At 43.1% G+C, this 20,061-nt stretch overlaps 1 long non-coding RNA gene across 1 annotated transcript in view; it reads left to right on the top strand.

Moving 5' to 3' along the window:
- Window positions 1–19,777, top strand: part of LOC113244786 (uncharacterized) — a 613,758-nt gene extending 593,981 nt beyond the window's left edge. The window contains exon 6 of the long non-coding RNA XR_003312516.4: window positions 18,757–19,777. This is a non-coding gene — a long non-coding RNA (uncharacterized LOC113244786). The remainder of the gene's footprint in view (window positions 1–18,756) is intronic.
- The last annotated feature ends 284 nt before the right edge of the window (window positions 19,778–20,061 follow it).

The following is a 20,061-nucleotide window of genomic DNA, read 5'->3' as shown; positions in this document are numbered from 1 at the left end:
GGCCTCTTCACTAGACCATTCCGGAGTTGGCAACAATCCACTTTCTTCCTCTTGCCTCAGGTGAAGACTCTAGTCAAGCAAATTACCTAGTCTGTGATCAGAGCCACTGAGCCAGGGACCCTTTTCTAGAAGGTTCCAAGTCTTGTCAAGCATGCAGTGGTATTTGAACAGGAGAGCTCATGTGTTCAACCAATGATAATTAAAAATGTGTGTTAAAGCAGCCACAGAGTAATGCCCTGGGTAGAAACATAGCAAGGTTGACACTCATAGAAGGGCTTGTCAAACAGTAAAACATGCATACACACACACACACACACACACACACACACACAACATCAGAGGAAAGGAGTGTTCATTGGGCATGTGTTTCAGAAGTGCAGGCTGTGTCTCACAAGCAGGGCCCTCTCCTAGACAGTTGCCACATCTAAATTAGCATTTCAATAACACAATCATTTCATCACACTCTTGAAACCACTTTTATCTTCCATTTTATTTAAACAGTGACTGCGGCCAAATTTTATGAGAGGCTAGATACTAAGGCAGCCCCAAACTCAATTCATAAATCTTACACCCAATTCAGAGAGCACAAATGCAGTCATCTGGCATGTTCGTTCAGATCTTTCTTTAGTGTTATTTTATGGTTCTCATTAGCAGCCCCCAAAATGCTACTGGCACAATTTTCAGGGTTCATTGTGAGGTTGAATTTCTAGTCACACCCTCAGGATGAGGCTAATGGTATAAGGTGTCTCCCACCCAGCGTTAATATACATACAGAAAGAAGATCACCACTGGGGTATTTTTAAACCTAGCCAGTCATTGGGGCATGTCCTTTGATCAGAGACCCAGAATAGGATGCACAGAACATCTCATTACCATATGTGCAGGTCAAGGTAAAATAATGTGGAAGCACAGAGCTCAGTGCTCCTGGTTTTGATGACGTCGTCATCAAAATGATCTCTTTCCCTGAGTTTTCGCCTCCCGTGATGGCACTCTACCCCTCCTTCCTTAACCCTCTCCTTAGGTAACACAGGCACAACTTCATCTACTTTAAGTACTGAGTTTCCCATTTTAGGATGCCTTGAGAAGCTGTTTTTAAGCTGATGGATCAGAGAATATTCCATGATACTGGTATGCTGTTCAATATAAAAATTTTCCCAGTCTATTTAGTTGCTGCTATGTAGATGAGGAAGGGGGCAGGTGGGGAAGCAGTTGGGTGTATGATATCTAGCAATAAGCAATCGAAAAGAGTTGTTTTTTGTTTGTTTGTTTGTTTGTTTTTGTTTTTGTTTTTTTTTTTTGTAGCCTGTATTACAAATTTACTAGGAAGAGAAAACAAAAATCACCTCATCAACTCTGTTTCAGTGAGTTGAGCTATTTAGAGTATACTGCAAGACAGCCAGGGATTTTCCACAGATGAGCTCACCTGGGTGTTCAGAGGACTATCAATTTTCTATAGTTTGTTCATAAACACACAGAAACAGGTAAGTTTCCCAGCACAGAATTTCCTTCCTAACTTTCTTTTCCCTAAACATCCCTACCTCCACCAAATCGGGGGGAGGGGGGGGACAGTTGTCTGGGTTTTGGCAAATACCATGTTGACAATCCTCATCTAATTGTAGGCTCATTAGAAGGAGATGTTGAAAGTAGAATTCTTCTGATGTGCCATTCTGCCTTTTCTTTTTCTTTTTTTCTTTCCATGGCTCATTTCATGTTTAATCTTTAAAGTTAAGATAAATCTCTACAGGAAAAGCAAAATATCCCTTTAATGCAAGTGTATACATAGCTTAACCTTTTCACAAAAATAATTTTCATTTAGCTAAATAGCTTAAATATTAATACCACTGAAAGAGACTAGATGCGAGATTGTAGAAGGCAGAAGGATGGTGCCAATTTCTAGCTATGATTAAGGTTTTACTACACTTGAGTCACCATGATGTTGAATGAGTCTACCTTGTGATGGAATGAGCTGGGGTATGTGTTCAGAATGGGGAGCTTATTGAGAACGTAACAGTGCCGCTTTTCTGGTAACAGAACTTGTTCATGTTCACTCTTTTTATCCCTGCCCTGAATCAAAACACATTCATGATAATACAGTCAGAGAACATTTCAAGAAGACTGAAAAACCACTGGTGTTTCACCACTTCCAGAAAGACAACACCGTTTTATTCCCTAACACACTCATGTATTCTAGCCAAGTAGCCGCTTCAAAGTTCTAGGCAGTGTTCCTTCTCTGGAGCCATATAATTTGTTTTGGGTGAAACTGATCCATGCACCTTTCCTTCTAACTTCGTCATCCTGTTCCTATCTACTCCATAAATCTGTACGTTGTGACAAGGGTGCCAGACACCTTGTCTCCCACCAATCTGTGAAACTGAACAAAGGAAACCTCATTTAAAACGGAGTTGGAAGGCCAGAAGGTGGCGCTCTAATGCCCTATTACTTGGTATACCTTGCATTCCCAGCAAGAAGCAGCTATACTTCACTATCCCATAAGAAGGGAGGAAGACTTTCTCCTTGCCTGGCAACAGCCCAGCCAATGAGAGACTGTCATAACTCAGCCAATGAAAAGCCCAGTTTACTTCAGTGGCCTTTTGGTTTATAACAGCCCCTCCCAACTCCCCCCTTTCCTCTATAAAAAAGCATTTCTCTCTTCTTGTTTTCAGAATTTGCCTATGGTTTGGCTGCATGTGGCCTGAATGTCTCAGACTGCAATTTTCTGCCATTCCCGAATAAACCCATTTTGCTGGCGAAATAACCGGCTGTTTTATTTTTAAGTTTAACAAGTCTAACTGGTAATTCTGAGCCAAATGCCCCCGCCACAGTTCAGAACAACCATCGCTGTCTAGGTACTTTGGGGTTTTGTGCCTTCACAATCCAAATACATTTGGAAAGTCTTCCCAAGTCTCCAACCAGTACTTTGCTTGTCAGGGAGAGGCAAATGAAAGGGAAGGCTTGACGTGGCGGTATTATTCCAGACATCTGCCCTTTCTTTGTCTTCTTTTTGAATGTCAACCAAAAGCATATTTTCATCTTTTAATAAGAATTGTGCAGTGAAAGTGAGATCGGCTAACCTTCTGGACAGCATTCCCCAGTGGCTTCCAAAATAAATGCATCAACATTCCTATTTAGCGCCACCTGCAAGAAAAGTCTATGGTCAGCGTTCAGGCTCAATAATGTAAAAATGAAAATTATTAGTTGGGAAATAGGTTTTGGGATCAGGTCTACGGAGGATAACTTTAAACGTTCCTCTTGGAGACAGCCTTCAGGATGCCTTACAAGCATGCTGTATTTGGAATTTATCTACTAGCTTCATCCCCTTTGAGTCACACTCATTCTTCTAAATCAAACGGCCTTCAAACACAAACTCAACAATGTGAAGTAAGGTAAATCTATTCTGGACCAGCTTTTCCCAACTGAGTTTTCTCCAGAGAATTAAGCCCCACAGAAAATGATTCAAATGACCTTTTTCTCAATTCTCCCAAGGAAAGATACTTTGCTAGTACAGTTCTAGATGCAGAGTAAATAAATTGATTCTTCACTTGCAATGGGTGCCTTAGGGCCATAGGACTTAATTCTTTAGCCAGCCCTGAGAAGGCTTGCTGGATGTTTTAAAGAGCATGGAAATGTCGTCACAAACTAATCCATGCTACAAGGTCCTCCGTGTCCCTAGACATCACTAACATAACTACACTACAACAACTCTTACTACTAGTGGTAAGAAGACAACAGAGAAAGCTTCCATGTGCTGACCAGTCACTATACTAAGCACTTAAAACTCACCTACTCATTTAAACAACACAACAGCTGTATGAGATGAGTATTATTATTATTATTATTATTATTATTATTATCATTCCATTTGACATCTGGGGAGATGATAGTTGGAGAGATTAACTGGCAAATTCACATTTGAACCTCGTGCTTGTCTGCCTCTTCACCACCAGGAGACAGGAGGAGTCACGCATACTGTGACAGAGGCAAGAGAGAGGTAGGGGCGCCTGGGTGGCACAGTGGTTAAGCGTCTGCCTTTGGCTCAGGGGTGATCCTGATGTTCTGGGATCGAGCCCCACGTCAGGCTCCTCCGCTATGAGCCTGCTTCTTCCTCTCCCACTCCCCCTGCTTGTGTTCCCTCTCTCTCTGGCTGTCTCTATCTCTGTCAAATAAATAAATAAAATCTTTAAAAAAAAAGCGAGAGAGAGGTAGGGTTAAGGAGGTGACGGAGCTGAGGAAGCTGAGTCACTTGTTGGAACAAGCAGAGGAAGGGAGGAGGTCAAGACGGAAGGCAGGCTGGTTAGTGATCATGGCCAAAAAGAGCGAGGCACCAGAGAAGGGAAAAAAAGGCCAGGAAGAGGCCTGGGACCCCAAAGCTAGAAATCAATGGGAATCAGACCAGTACTGGCATGTGCTGAGGAGGCTCCCATGTCTCAGAGCTCTACAGCAATAGTTCAAATCAAAATCAAAAGAGCATTTTAAAATGGTGAGCAGATCCAATTTCTTCCTTTTGAAGAAAGTATAAGGATTTGAACAACTTTCTTCTCTCATTTCCCTCCACTGCCTACCCCAGCCTTCTTTTGATTCCCAAAGGACAGTGTGTCTAATACGACTCTTCAAACACAGTGTATGGGGTAAAGAAGAAAGTAGGGCATGTCAGTCAAAAAAATGGAAGCAGCACAACGTCAACTGCAAATCAACTGCCTAGAGACGAAAGCTACGTTCAAGGCAGAAGCTCATGGCTGCAAACCCAGTGGTTTCCCTTTATGTCTGAATACATCTCTGCCCCAAATTTTCCCCTCAGAGAAGATCTTATTTTTAAGATTTTTTTATTATAAAAATCAACTAATTTCTGTTTTTAAAAGAAGCACTTAGATGCTCTGAGAGTTGAAATTGAGTACTCTGGGTGGAGACATCCATGTGAAATATCTCCTCTTTCCCATTTTGTAGAACCGTTTCACCGATAGACTGAATCGCTTTGATGATAAGAGACTCACTTATTTAACATTCTTCTCAACTTTGGAACTGTGGTGTTGGGTATCAGGGATATGGTATTTTTCTTCTCTTATGGCATTTTGTTGGATATACGACTTCATAGATTATAAGATGCACCATTATTTTGTGTGCCACTAACAAAAAAGAGCTGCTATTCAAACTATAACCGACCACTAACTGGAAGAGACATCCTGGTTTTAGAGATGTTAAAATGTGGAAGGAAAATGTGTCTCAGAAACAATGAAATATGGTGACTCTTTGTAATTTATTGCAACTGCCCACACAGTCCATATCCCCCTCGGGGAGTTTGGGTGCTGCTCTATTAAATCATACATCTGCCTTCTGCTGACCAGGGCAGCCCTGCCGAGGGACCTAACACCACTGCTGCTTCTCCCTGCCTGACTTGGGTCTCAGCCCACTGAGAGCTGAGGACTATGGTCCACAGCTCTTGGACCACCCCCGGAAAACTAGCACAGGGCCAGACACAGAGAAAGCACTCAGTCGTAGCTTTTCCTGTTTGCAAAGTCTTTTGAAACCAGACCTACAGAAGCCATGTTCTCTGTTCTGACACATGCCACATGCATGAGATAGGCAGAGCAGGGCTTATTACCTGTGCTTTACAGAAGAACACGGAAGTGCCCAGATTAAGTAGCTCTACACGCCCCAGGTCACCCTGGGAGCAAATGGCGCTGCTTTTGGAAAGTCCATAGTGTCTCACTCCCGGAGCAATACTTTTTCTTTTTTCTGTTACCTCTCTCTGCTCCCAAACTAAAATGCCAAATCTGGCAGCTCCATCTGGTATTTTCCACCATTCTGGAGACTGGGGAGCAGCACCACAAGACCTGGTCCCTGTATGGCTGCCCAGGGCACCTCGGAGCCAGGGCCTCTGGGATGCCTGCTCCCACCTCTCTGTCGACCTTGCCTTCCCTAACCCCCTCCCTACCCTCCCATCCCCGCCACCCACCAGTGTTCTTGCCTCACAAGCCAGGGAACAAAGGGAGTCATAGCCAAGAATTTAGGATTTGGATTCCCCATGAGTATTTTCTGAAATATATATGTATATAAGTGTTATAAGAAAAACTAAGCTCAAATCCTAAAATACCTGAATTCTTCTTATTGAGGTATAGAAGCAATGGCAACACCACAAACGGGTATGATTTCATGAGCCCAATAGGCTTTTCTCTATGGAAGGAAAAAAAACACTTAATACATATTAGCTTTTCACTTCTCTTTCCTTGCTGCAAAAGGGGAGATTCACTAGCAGAAATCAGAGCGTTCAACTTGTGAAGATTTAGGGAAGAGGAGGATTATGGGAGAGAACTCCCCCTTGATTTGAATCCCTTTTACCCCTCTCCCCCTTTCTTTCAGAAAATGAAGAAGACTATTTTTTTCATAAAAGGGGTCTCAGATGGGATTGGGACGTCATGGGTGTCTCACTATAATGATACACTTTCTTTCCTGTTAAATAATAAAATATGCTGTGGAGTTGCACAACTCCTCAGACCCAGGGACCATTAAACCAGGCTCATCAAGCACCATCCGTGTGGAAAGACATGGATGTGTTTTTACCTGGCGCATACATATTTCATCTGCAGCTGCCTCACAATGCTTGCGTCCTTATGGACTCACACTCACTCCTTCCCAAAACACAGACGAGGGAAGGACAGGAGGGAGGGAAAGAGAGAGGGAAAGAGAGAGGGAACGATGGAGAGAGAGAGAATCAATTTTATTGATGACAGAGAAAAAAAGACTTCTAATATCTGTAAAGAAACCAACATGAAAGAGTACGTAGAATTCTTAATAATGTAACTCCTAACTATTTTTTATTTCGTTTTGCTTTCACTTGTAAGGTGAATTTTTAAGTGGCTTGATTTTAGCTGCTACAGGCTGGGTTTACAGTCACTTTCTGTTCTATTAATTGGGAATGATTTTTATCTTTGTCTTTATCAGAACTTCATTTTTCTGCCATTTTGGCCCCCAAAACACCAAAACCTTATGCTTACGAAGGACCTGTTGAGGTAAAGATACAAATCACGAATTCCATCGCAAAACCCACGAATTGTCATATTTTCGTGGAAGACTCTAATTAAATCCCATAGGAAAAGAACACCATGCAGTGGAAAAAGAAAAATCAGTCATTTAAACAACTCCGCTAAGAGCTTAAAATAGACACAGAAGAACATCCTAGAGTTCCTTTTTTTTTCCCCAGGCAAGGATAAGAAAAATCAGGAACACAGAAATGTTAGGCTAGATAATAATATTCTAAGCATCTGAAAGGTAGCATCTATAAAAACTTTATGAGATGCGCTAAATTTATTCCAGACAAAAATCGTCATCGACTGACTGCCTGTTAGATTGTCTTTATTGTCTTTCTTTCTTTATAGAGCTGTCACAGGGAGATTCCTCATGCTCAGCCAATCATGGAAGATTCCTTAAAAACCCTAGAGAAGAAAGAGATTGGTACGTCAACCTAATCCATGCAGATGAAAACCCCTCCTCCGCTTCTACTGATAACAGCTGCCCCCAAAACCGAGCGTCTTTTATGAGACAGTCTTCAACAGAACAAATGACAAATCCCCCCAAACATAAAACAGATTTCTCACAAAGGAAAAGCAGTAAACTCGAACCACAAAACCCTCACAAGGTTGAAAATATCTCTCTCACAGATACGAATGTGAAAAGAGACATCAGAAATGTATTCTTCGTGATTCAGATGTCCCAGATTAGGAATGTCAACTCACAAATTTTGCATCGGCGCTCTGACAACACTCGCAGAAGTCCCAGGGCCAGGTGCCCTGTCCAAAGCCATGATCAGGGATACTTGTTTGATCTCCATTCAGACCTGATCAGGGATACTTGTTTGATCTCCCCGACCTTGGTCATGGTATTTCCAGACTGGCCAGGAATGTGAAAAGGTATGTGAAGGGAGAGCTGGTTCAAGAGCTTCCTGGATTCCATTTCCCTCGTGCCTTGTCCAAAAGCAGGACAGTATTCTGCAAAGCTCTCTCTCTCTCTCTCTCTCTCAGTGCTCTACCACTGCTCCAAATGGGCACAATGGCCCCTCCCCCCCAAACTCCATGTGAGTTTCCTATGTGTTTATAAAGCAAAGTGAGGCCTCCAGAAGTGGACCTCACCCTCTGGCCCTCCCCCACCTCATCCCCACAGGGCCCCACCCTTTCCTTGCCCACCCCTGCTTCAACAAGGAGAGCTGCCTCCCTCTGTTGGAGACTTAGGCCTCCACCTGGGATTCCGCCTGGGCAGGCACCTTGCCCCGGCAGCAGTACCACGTCTCACCTGCACCATGATGCTTTCCTCTTTGCCAGCATGTTCTCCTCTACACATACTGTGGATCTACATATAATACAGATCACTCCCACAGGAACAATTTTTCAAATTCCCTGAGGTTGTGTTACCGTATCTATCACCCTGTTCTCCTATTCCCTTACAGCTTCTTGGAGAGTGGACTGGCTCCCCCAAAAATCTAGCTCCCATCCCCCTCTCCCGACAGGGCTCTTGCCCAGGTTAGTAAGAGCCTTGACTTCCTCTAGCTACAGAACCCTCCACCTTCCTCCCATCAGCTGCCTTCTCTCTGGAGCCTCAGATTTCCTTTTGGAAACTCTCTCCTCCTCTGACTTCCTGAGGGTCTCTTTTCCTGTTTCTCCTATTTCTCTGGCAACTCGTATATATGGCTTTCCTGCCTCTTCTTCCACCCAGCTTGTCATGGGCTTGTCACACTCTTCATGTCCCTTCGTCTTCTCAGTCTGCTTTCCTAGCTCCCTCCTCTGGGCCCGGCTTCTGCAGTGATTGACAAGGTGGTGTTTACCAACCGTAACTTTGCCATGGGGCCAGTGTCTCTGCCACAACTTAGTTTATGCAAAATTATTATGAAATAATTTTCCCAGTGAACGTAAATCCCATTTCACTTTAAGGCTTAAAATGCAGACAATCCTTGGAGAATCAAAATTCCAGCAAATGCTTTCCTAAGAGATCATTTTGATGGAAGAAGGAGAGGAAGAAGAGACACAAGTCAAACGTCTATTCCTCAATTTTTCACATATCACAAGTGGGATAATAACAGTGTCCTAACATCAGCCATCAGAGAGATCAAAGTGTCCTGAACATTTTAAAACTGTAATATTATCATTACTAACCAGCCTGTATACAGCTAGCTTTTATTGTGGGAAAGCTCTCATGCCTTTCATGCCTTACACTCTTTTTTTGAGGCAAAGAACAACAGTTTCGATGAGACCACCTCTCAAAATTTTCCCCAGCATCTTTCTTTGAAAACCTGTTGAGTCGTTCCTGTCTGACTCTGAACTCACTAGAAAACTGAGTTTCATAATCGATGTCTACAGAAGGTATAATGTAGGCATAGAAGAGACAGGAAAATAGGAATTCCTCGTATAAATATGGACTCAAAATCCTTTTTGTATCTAGTAGAAATACTGGAGTAGGAAGCAATGACACAAGAAAAGACACCTGTTTCTTAACGTTGTTCACAGTTCTGTCTGGTGTCAAATACCCAATACAAAATAAGCCTGTGCTTGCAGTGAACCCTTGCATACCTTCTCAGAATTGGGGAGGATAAAGAAGGCTCTTGGGCATAAATTAGGAGGCTGGGCTGCCATCAAGTCTCCTCCTTGTTTTAGGATCTATGACTATTGTACACTGACTAATGAAATTCACCACATATTTCTGGTTCATTCTTTCTACCCTTGATGTTAGGTACATCCATGTGACTTGCTTTGGCCAGAGAAATGTGAGTAAAAGTGAAAAGTAACACCTTGATGCAATTCATTCTATTCTCCTATTTGTTTCCTGCCATGGCAATGGCAACACTACAGAAGAAGTGCCCATCAGCCTGGGTTCTGAGGTCAGGATAATGCAAAGAAGCACCCCCGGCTGACCTGCAAAGAATATGGAGCATGAGCAAACCAGACTTTTTTTTTAACACAGTATCTCTAGATGTGGACTGAAGAGTCCACTCCCATCAATCTAGCATCCTAAACCCTACCTAGCTATGTCTTCCGCTAGCTTTTGTGTCCTTATTTCTCAACATGCTCCAACACAAAATGGAGATCTATTCATTTTTTTGATTGCTGTGTAACAAATTACCACAAATTTAGTGGCTTAAAACAACACCATTTGTCATCTCTGTTTAAACAGGTCAAGAGTCTGGCATGGCCCCTGCTCAGGAGGCCTCTGATCCAAATGCTATAGTCAAGGTGTTGGCCAAGGCTGTGGTCTTATCTGAGGATTGAGGTCCTCCTCTAAGCTCATCCAGGTTGTTGACAGGATTTTGGTTTTGGTGGCTATAGGACTGAGGCCCTCCGTGTGGTGCGTGAAGGCCACCTATCCCCTTAGGCAGTTAACATGGGTGTGTGATTTCTTCCAGGCTAACAGGCGAGTCTCTCTCATGCAAAGGTTCACTTGATTAGGCCAGGCCCACCATGAATATCTCCCTTTTGACTGACTCAAAGGCAGCTAATCAGAGAACTTAATTACATCTGCAAAGCTCCCTCTGTCTTTGCATATAACACAACATAATCACAGAAGCAACTTCCCATCATATCATAGGTCCTGGCCACACTCCAGGGAAGGGAACTGTGAAGGGTATGAGTCACTGGGGGTCATCTTGGAATCCTGCCTACCAAAGGAGGCCATTCTGCCTTGTCATGTCCATACACGAGGTCCAACCTTTCTTGTGGCTTGACTGATACAACACCCTCTTAAATGCAGTCTCTTCTTCCCCCTACGTTAGTCCAGAATTTCTACATCCTCTGGCCTAAGACAGGCCCCTCCTCTTGAGAGCCTCCTCTAAGACTGCCACCATGTGCAGAGAGCACTTTCAACTGCCTACTTCTCAAGTCTCAGCTCTAAGTCCTCATCACTGTATAGCACACACAGAACGGGAGATAAACTCTCAGGACCTTAATCATCTGTGTAACACATGTAGTAGGATGGTAAAATGAAAGTTTAAAATGATGCACAAAAATTCAGTATCTATGAAACTCCTACATGAAGCACCAGATGCAAATTTTCAAAAGAAATAACTAAGAATAGGTTTCCTAAGTCAACAAACTTCTTTCCCACAAGGAGAATATAAAGGAATTAAGAGACCTGGAATTGCAGAAGAGTATTTTTATAACAGCTGTTCAGCAGCCTCAAACCTCCCCTGTTGGTGGGGGGGGAGGGGGAAGAGTGCTTCTTATTCACCCCAAGCAAGAAGGGCGTCAGCAAGCAGCGTGGGGAGCTCATTATGTGAGAAGGTCAACAGAGCCTATGAGCAGACAGAACTCCCCTCCAATGACTGGTTAAACGTTTTAAGTCCTGAGGACCAAATGTTCAACTTGTCCCCCAGAGAATCTGCCTTGATGGTATAAGGGGAACCAGAAGTGAATGCTATGGGGGGAGGGGATGGAGCTAAACATGGGAATCAGGAGAGAAGTCAAGAAACCAACAGTGCTTACGTCAAGAGAATGGTGGGTGGGATGTCCAGAAGGTAATGTCAGTATAAGCCTGAACTTTCTCCAGGAGAGACAGAGTCATCTTCAACCCTCTGCTAGAACTTCCTGTCCAGAGAAAGCAAAGCCAGCTTGCAACAGGATCAGTCATGAAACAACTTTCCTTACTTCTTTCTAAAACCACGAAGGGGGTCTGAGATGGCAATTACGCAGTGGAGGAGAAGCCACCTGAGGAATAAGGGAGGCAGCAGGCAGGTGGCCAGGTGCCAGGTGGGCAGACTGGAGTGGGGAGGTGAACACTTACCTCTGTGTGAACTTGAAAAGTTGATTTGGAGTGCCCATCTTCACTTCTAAGTGGAGACTGTTGGGGTTTTTTTCTCCCTTGAGGTGGACATTGAATTTTTACCATCTGAAAATAAGCACAAAGGCCACAGGAGCCCATCTTTATCCGGTGGTAGAGAAAAACCTTTCCTCATTGAGCAGGTTTAAAGGGAGAAGTGGGGACAAAAATAAAGTCGCTCTTACGATTCCGCTCTGTAAGTCCTGTTGCTTCTTGTAAAATGTTCCTATCCAGCACACCTGTCTCTTCATGTGGTTGTGAGCTCTTTTAGGGGGACTACTTGTTGATTTTAAAGTTCAAAGTCATGGATTAGAGTCAGTCTTGTCACACTCATGGGAAACCAAGATGTGGCATTTCTTGTCTTTTCTGAGAAGGAAGAAACAGTGCAGATTTCAGCTACTACACACACACTCTCTCTCTCCCCTCCTCCGGTCTTCTTCAAAGGAGGCAGCACAATTCCAAGAACACCATATGTGCCACCATTTTACGTCTCTAGCAGCCAGCCTCCTCATCTCACATTAAAGGCGGCACTGGGTCTTCTCTCTAGTTACTCAGCTTCGATTTGGGGGCTAAACAAGAATTCCTGGGGAAGGAGATTAAAAGATTCAAAGTGGGGATCAGAGATTTTATGCGAATGTACTGTGATTTGACTGATGAGAAAGCAATCGAGTTGAAATATCTCAGTGTTTTTCAGATGTTTGGAGAGTGAACAAGGAACGGAGCAGGGGGTGTCTCAAATGCCAAATATAATCATAAATATAATATAATCATACCTACAACTGATTTGTTTGAAGAAATAAGTCATAGGCTACTTCAGCACTCATTAACAAACAATTTAAGGGGAAATGTCAGTATCACAAAGGAAACACATATGCAGAGCCAAGTTAATGTGTGTGTATATGCATGTGTGTGTATATGTACTTTCACATAGCTATGAATTCCTCTTATATGATCACCCCTACCACCCTACCTGCCAAAGACCAGAAAAATCAGCCAGTGGAATCAGATATTGTTTCTAAAATGTTCATCTGCTTCTCCAATTACAGATACACTCAAGCCCTCCGTTCTACTTCTGTGTATTTATTTGTTTGCTGTTTTTTGCCAGTAAACCCCAACCACTGCAGCTCAGTGACAATATACTGACATTTGCTGCATGGCAGCATGAAAAATAAACCCAAAGGAGTCTTTTATTAAATGGCACTCTACAAAGACATTTCCCAGTGGCAAGGAGGCGAGAAGAGGCGTCCTCCCCTGGGCTGCCCTTGCACGGGGCTGGCGCAAAGTGAGCCGCATTCTCCAGATTACGTCAGGGACACTGGCTGTGGATGACCCAGGCCTGTGCATCAACCACATGCCATTGAATTGAGGAATCAGAGCCAAAGAAAAAGAGGAAAGTGATCTGGGATAAATTGGGGACTAATTGGGAAAGAGGGGCCAAGGAGCAGATTTATTTGTTTTGTGAATTATTAGCAAATTCCCTTGAGGTGCTGCTGATAAAGTGATACAGATCCCAGTGTTATGGAAGAGGAATGAGTCTGAGATACGAAAAAGACCGAGAGATGTATTATGAATATTAATACTTCTGTTAACAAGGCCTTAAATGTGCCTTCCTTGTATTGAAGCCTCAAAGGAACCTATGTCTCCAAATGGACTTGAACAGGCTCCCTGCTGTATCATAGTCTTCTAAAAGCTGATAAATTGCTGTCTTCTGGGGAAAGAAAGGAAATTCAACGCAGACATTTCACGGGGATAAGGATTTAGAGATTAAAAAAATAATAATAATTAATTTTAAATGTTTCAAAAAAGCAGGAAGCTGCATCTCTATAGTTTGTCATTTATTACAATGGAATTAAAACCTTAACCATGGATTGATGATGGGAACTCAAAATTAATAATGTCAGACACGTACTCATCTACTAAATTCTTGGAGAAACTGGTGCATGCTGCCCCTAGGGAATGAGCTGAACCTGTGGGGGTGGGGGGCATCCCAGGTACCCCAAGAAAGCACTGTAGTGACCTACGTGTCTCCCCCCGTTCAGTTCTCACGATGGCACTCTGAAGTAGGTTCTCTCATCATCCCCGATTTTACAGACGAGGAAACCAAGTCTGGGAGGATACAGAACTCTCTCAAGGTTGAGCAGATAGGCTTTGGCAGGGCCAAGATGATGGCACATTTTAGCCCAGCTCCAGAGTCCATACTCTCAATCACAATATCACTCCGTGAACTTGTAAGACCTCGAGTTGCAGTGGGAGCAAGTAAGCAGCAGCGGAAGTGAAGAACAAGTCTCGCAGCTAGGTGACAGACCAGTATGAAGACCGGAGAATGATTCCATAATCCCTTGAATGTGCCAGAAGCGTCATTCCTCCCTGCCATTGTGCAGGCTGATTCCTCCGCTGGGAAACCTTCTTCCTTTCTCCATCCCCACTCCTGCCTTCTGCTGGCAGGTGGGCCCTCCATTGTCTTTATGCCTGTGCCTCTGCTGCGGGGCTTCCCGTGTGGTACTCGCGATACTTCCGTTACCATATGTTGCATCATAAAGCGGGCTCTACCTATGTCTTTGCCACTAGATGCCTAACAGAAGAGCAGAACCAATAGATAGATGAATCTTACTTAAATTGCCCTAGCTGTTAGCACGGAGCTAGCACAGAAGGGGCATCCATAAAAGAAATGAATTAATAAATGACTATGAGGCTAGGAGAAGTGGATGCCACGTTCATGTTATAATGAGAAAACTAATTTGGGCAAAGGAAAATAACATGAGGGGCAGAAATGGAGTTTGGGGTCAGATCATGGAGGTCATTCATCGAGTACAAAGTTAAGGTACTTGGACTTGATATGGTATAAGCAGTAGGAGGCTGCGTAGGCTTTAGGCCAAGGGAATGACATGCTCCTCAGGGTTTAGTCAGTTAGCCTAGACCTTTAGTTGTAGAATAATGGGAAGTTAAGAAAGCCAGAAGTGAGCTCGTTGACAAAGGACAGATCTGGTATCATTAGTACGAAACTTCAGTTGGTTTTATCCTCTCCTTGACTTACGCACAATGAGCATGGACTCAAATACTGGCCAAGTCCACTCGACAATAATATATATATTGGTAACGACGTCCAAGCCAGGCACTCTTATTTGTAACATGTATTCCCTTTTGACCTTCACAACCTATCAGAGCCAAAAGAAGCCCAGTTATTTATTTTCTTTGTTCTAGGAAGCAGCATAAGTGTTAGTTTTCTTATTCTAGGATAGCTTATGTGACTGGCCCATAGTAATAGAGCTGGTAAGCAGTAGAGGTGAGACGTGACCCCAAGAAACCTCCCTCTAGAGCTCCCTTTTATCCCAGTATGGTGCTGTCGCTTGGATGCCTCACAGGTATTTCAAACTTAGTATTTCCCAAAGAGAACTCTAAATTCACTCCTTCCCAGCCTGCCTCATCTCAGTAAATGCCACCATAATCCACCAATTGCTGAAGCCAAAAACAATTAGTCCTCATTCCTTCTTTTATTAACTTCACCCCTCTCCCATCTGAACCACCAGTAAGCCCTGTCAGGCCTATCCCCAAATCTATCCCCAGTCTGCCCACACTTCTCCATCTCCTTTGCCTCCGCCCTAGTCCCAGAGACCATCAGCTCTCGCCTGGATAACACAACCACCTCCAGACAAGGATCCCTGTTTAATGTCCTGTACAAGTTATTCTGAACACAACAACCAAAGCAAACTTTTAGAAATTATAATGTCACATCACTGCTTGTTTAAAACCCTCCAGTGGCAACTCTGACTTCTCTTGGTCCTGACCAGTGGCTTTGGCCTTCTCACTCTGTGGAATGTTCTTCTTTGCATAACTGGCTTCTTATCAGTCAAGTCGCATTACTGTCACCTCCTCAGAGAGGCCTTCCTTGACTACTTTGTCCAATGAAGTCCCCTGCCAGGCACTTGCTATCACATCACACAGTCTTACTATCTTTAAAGCTTTCATCTCTACCTGAAAGTGTCTTCTTTATTTGTTGGTTGACATTTATGACTCTTCTATCTAGAACTCAACTCTCTGGGTGGTAGCCTTTCTTCTTCTTTTTTTTCTTTACCCCTTCATACACAGTAACTAGACCGGTGCCTGACGTATAGTATGTACTGGATAAACATTAACTGAATGAGTGAAACACTGACCCTGCTCCTTATTTTCCGTGTAACGCAGAACAAGTGATTTGACTCTCTAAAATCTACCCCATAGAGTGATTGTGAGATTTGCATGGTATGAATTATGTGACATACATAGCACAGTACTTTGCACATATCAAGTGTTCGATTCGTTTCTGTCCCTCTCAAATACTAGAACGCATACCCATGTGTTACGTTTCCTTTAATTGTCCTTTAATTATTTATTCCACTGCCTGTTTCTGTTGCTGATAAGCATCCCTCCTGCTCTACCAGCACTTGCCTCCTGTAATGCTCCATTATGCTTCTTTTTCTATTGTCTGAAACAGCACTGGGAAAAGAGGTGCTCCTGGGGTGGGGTCATGTGACCGCACAAGCAGATTTTGCTAGTCGAAAGTGTCCAATAAAAATGGGAAGCTGCTTCCTAAATGTCTCTGGAAGTCTGTGGTTTAGTTCACAATATCTTAACAGATTAAGTTAATGCAAATAGCAGATGTATTTTGTAGCAACAAGACAAATGTTCAGGAGAATTAAAGTTATTCATGTGTAGTCACACTGGGAATATTTGCATGATATTTTGCTAATTGATCCAAAATCTGACTTATAGCAAATAAACAAATGGGAAAAAAATAAACCAGACAAAATTAGCCCCAGGCCTCTCTGGTTTCTCTTAAGCTCCCGATGTCTTTCTTCAATCCCTCAACCTTTTGCTCTTAAAACCCTGGTGGCATTTCTCAGTCTCCCAAACATGTTTTTGGACCCATCATTTCTGTGGAGACATGGTTTTCCCCTGGTAGTGAGAGGTCTTCGGAAGCACCAGATATTTTTCTCTCGCCGACTCCCAGTACCCTCCTCAGCCTTCAAATCTGTCTGCTTCTGTTTCCTAACTAAAGGATCATATTGATAGATTGCATCCCTTGGAAACAGTGTAAATTTGTCAAGTTTTCTTAAAATATTTCAGATGATTTTTTGTCAATATATACGAGGTGTATTACTTTCTGAGAGCTGACATAACAAAGCACCACAGACTGGGCTTGAAACAACAGAAATATATTGTCTAACAGTTTGGAGATCAGAAGTCTGAGGCCAATGGTATCGTAGGGTTGGTTCTGTCTGAGGGGTCCGAGGGAAAATTTGTTTTCCACACCCTCCTCCGAGCCTCCTGTGATGGCTGGCAAATCCTTTGCATTCCTTGGCTCCTAGATGCATCACTCCAATCCCTTCCTCCATGTTCACATGCCACTTTCCTTGTGTACCTCTGTCCACCTACGGCCATCCTATCAGGACAGCAGTCACACTGGATTAGAGCCCTACTTTCTCCAGTATGACCACATCTCAACTAAGTACATCTGTCACAATCTTATTGCTAAATAAGGTCACATTCTGAGGTACTGAGGGTTAGACTTTCAACAAATCTTTTTTTTGGTGGGGCGGGGGGACACAATTCAACCCGTAATACTAGGGGTCTCCAACTTTTATAAACATACATCCTTAGTAATTAAAATATCCATGCACACGCCTCCATATGTCTGTGTGTGTTTGTGTGATAGAAATATATATATATATATACATATATATATACATAGAAACATATATATATGTTATACATGTGTAAAGACTAATCTATTAATGTGTCATATATATTATAAAGCAAGCACAAAAATAGAAAAATTAAATAATAAAATTTTTTTTAAAGATTTTATTTATTTATTTGAGAGAGAGAGCGAGAGAGAGAGGGAGTGAGAGAACGTGAGTGGGAGGAGGAGCAGAGGGAGAGGGAGAAGCAGACTCCCCCTGAGCAGGGAGCCCGATGTGGGGCTCGATCCCAGGACCCTGAGATCATGACCTGAGCCAAAGGCAGATGCTTAACCGACTAAGCCACGCAGGTACCCCCCAAAATTTTTAAATGATGAGAAAAAAAGAGATTAGAAGTGACAGTACTTAGTACCCTCACTCCCAGAAGATCCTCTTGTCCTTCCTTTTTGAAAGACCACTTCCTGAATAACATGAAGGGGATGAATCCAACTCTATGAGAAAGAAAAAGGAAAAATAAATCATTAAAGAAAGAAAAGTAAGGCAACTGAACTTGAAAGATCTAGACTGGAACAAAATTGAAGAGTTTGTGGTGAAATGCACATTCTAAGTTCAAGTTCCTCATAATTAAAATAACTCACCATTAAATTAGAAATGGGAATTTTATTCCAAAAGAATAGGAATCATCGTAGTCTGCCCATGTACAATATGGTGACTAACATAATATAATAAAAAAATATTTTTTTAAAAAAAGCCCATTCTGTCTATTTCAGAAGGATTTTTAAGAATAAAATGGGAACATGGACAAAGAAATCCTTTACAATCAGTAAAAAAAATGCACCATACTGTAACACTGTAAGATTTTATTATTAGTGGATTGAGAATGCAAACATAGTTTTCTGATTCATGAATTTACTACGTGAAAGTAGAAATCAGTCTTCAGCTTTGAGAGACCAGAAGAGGAAACTCGGTGCCCTCAGCTGGTTAGTGTGTAAGCCCAGATCCAGACTTTACTGAGGAGGGCAGTAAAGTCCAGCGCCTGGATGCACTTCCAGCTAAGAGGGAGAAACCCACATTGAAACTACAACATGAGAGTACAACCTATAGTCTTCGATTTTCACATCACCAGTACCTACTAAAATCTTAGAGAAAATTATAGAAAAGCCTATCGTGTAAATTATTGCTCACTGTCTATGAGCTCTATTGTCTATGACCCCCTTTCTCTTCACCTCACCCCCAGCTCAGTTGCTCTTTTTTCTTCTGAAATTTGCGTTTTGGTTTAACCTTTTAGGACGCAGAAGGGTTGAAAACATGGAGCTCTGAAGACAGTCCTGGCTTCTGCGTAGCCGTCACTCAGGATCCTGCCTTCCTCTGTGGACGTCTGGTGAGGCTGTGCCTCCATGAGGATGGGCTGCATCCTGAGAAGACACTCCCCGAACATCACATGCCATCAGAGTGTCACCCAAGGGCTCCTGTGCAAAACAAATTATAGGGGCTCCACCGCTTGGACAAAGAGCTCTCTGACACAGCGCTCCTACACTGGGGGTCTGGCAAGTGTGTTCGGTCTGAGTCTTGCTTGCTGTCACCCCCCTGGCTTTCCTCTTGATCTCAAGCACCTGCTATGATTTTCCTTCTCCTCACCACAAATCCACCTCCAAGCTTCCTCCCAGACCAATCTCTTCACCATCCGCTCTGCACAAGCTCCAATGTTCTACTGCCAAAGCCTCTTTCCCCATTTGTAAACATGTTTAGAAATTCTCACTTTTTTTCCAACCACTCTTCTGCAATCAACCAAAGAAGCATCGGGCAAGTCTTCTTTAGCCAACACAGGTATAGATATACAGGCTAAGGTTACCCACCTCTAGTCTATCAGTCCTTCACTCTTCTGGGTCCGTTATTTATCATCTTACTTTCAGTTTGCATCTGAATCAAACTACAGAGGCCTCCTCTTATCTTAGCCGAACATTCACTCCGCTTTTTGTGTGCCCCCCTCCACTCGCCTATGGAAAACTGCTCTCCATCTTAGAAGGCACATGGGAAGATGTCAAAAACAGGGCCCACTCAACTCTATTGCAGAGTAAGAGAGGGCCTGGGGCTTTGAAGCTGAGAATTAAGATCTGATCCTAACTTTGTGATTAAAAACTGTGTTTGAGGGGCGCCTGGGAGGCTCAGTCGTTAAGCGTCTGCCTTCAGCTCAGGGTGTGATCCCAGAGTTCTGGGATCGAGCCCCACATCAGGCTCCTCCTCTAGGAGCCTGCTTCTTCCTCTCCCACTCCCCCTGCTTGTGTTCCCTCTCTCGCTGGCTGTCTCTCTCTCTCTGTCAAATGAATCAATAAAATCTTTTAAAAATTAAAACTAAATAAATAAATAAATAAAAATAAAAAATAAAAACTGTGTTTGAGGGCAAGCTCTCCGAAGCTCTGTTTCCTCATCTATAGAATAAAGACGGCAATACCCCCGTCATGGGATTTTCGTGAAGATTAAATTCAGTGAGATAATAAACTAAGCTCCAGGCACACTGACAACATTCACTTCGTTAATAGCCATCCTCCCATTCTGCATAACACATCCACGGCAGTGAGCTATTCTAAAGACA

Source organism: Ursus arctos, unplaced genomic scaffold, assembly GCF_023065955.2.
Source record: "Ursus arctos isolate Adak ecotype North America unplaced genomic scaffold, UrsArc2.0 scaffold_8, whole genome shotgun sequence".
Lineage (NCBI taxonomy): Eukaryota > Metazoa > Chordata > Mammalia > Carnivora > Ursidae > Ursus > Ursus arctos.
Note: the sequence above shows the minus strand (reverse complement) of the source record. Positions and strands in the feature narration are given on the sequence as shown.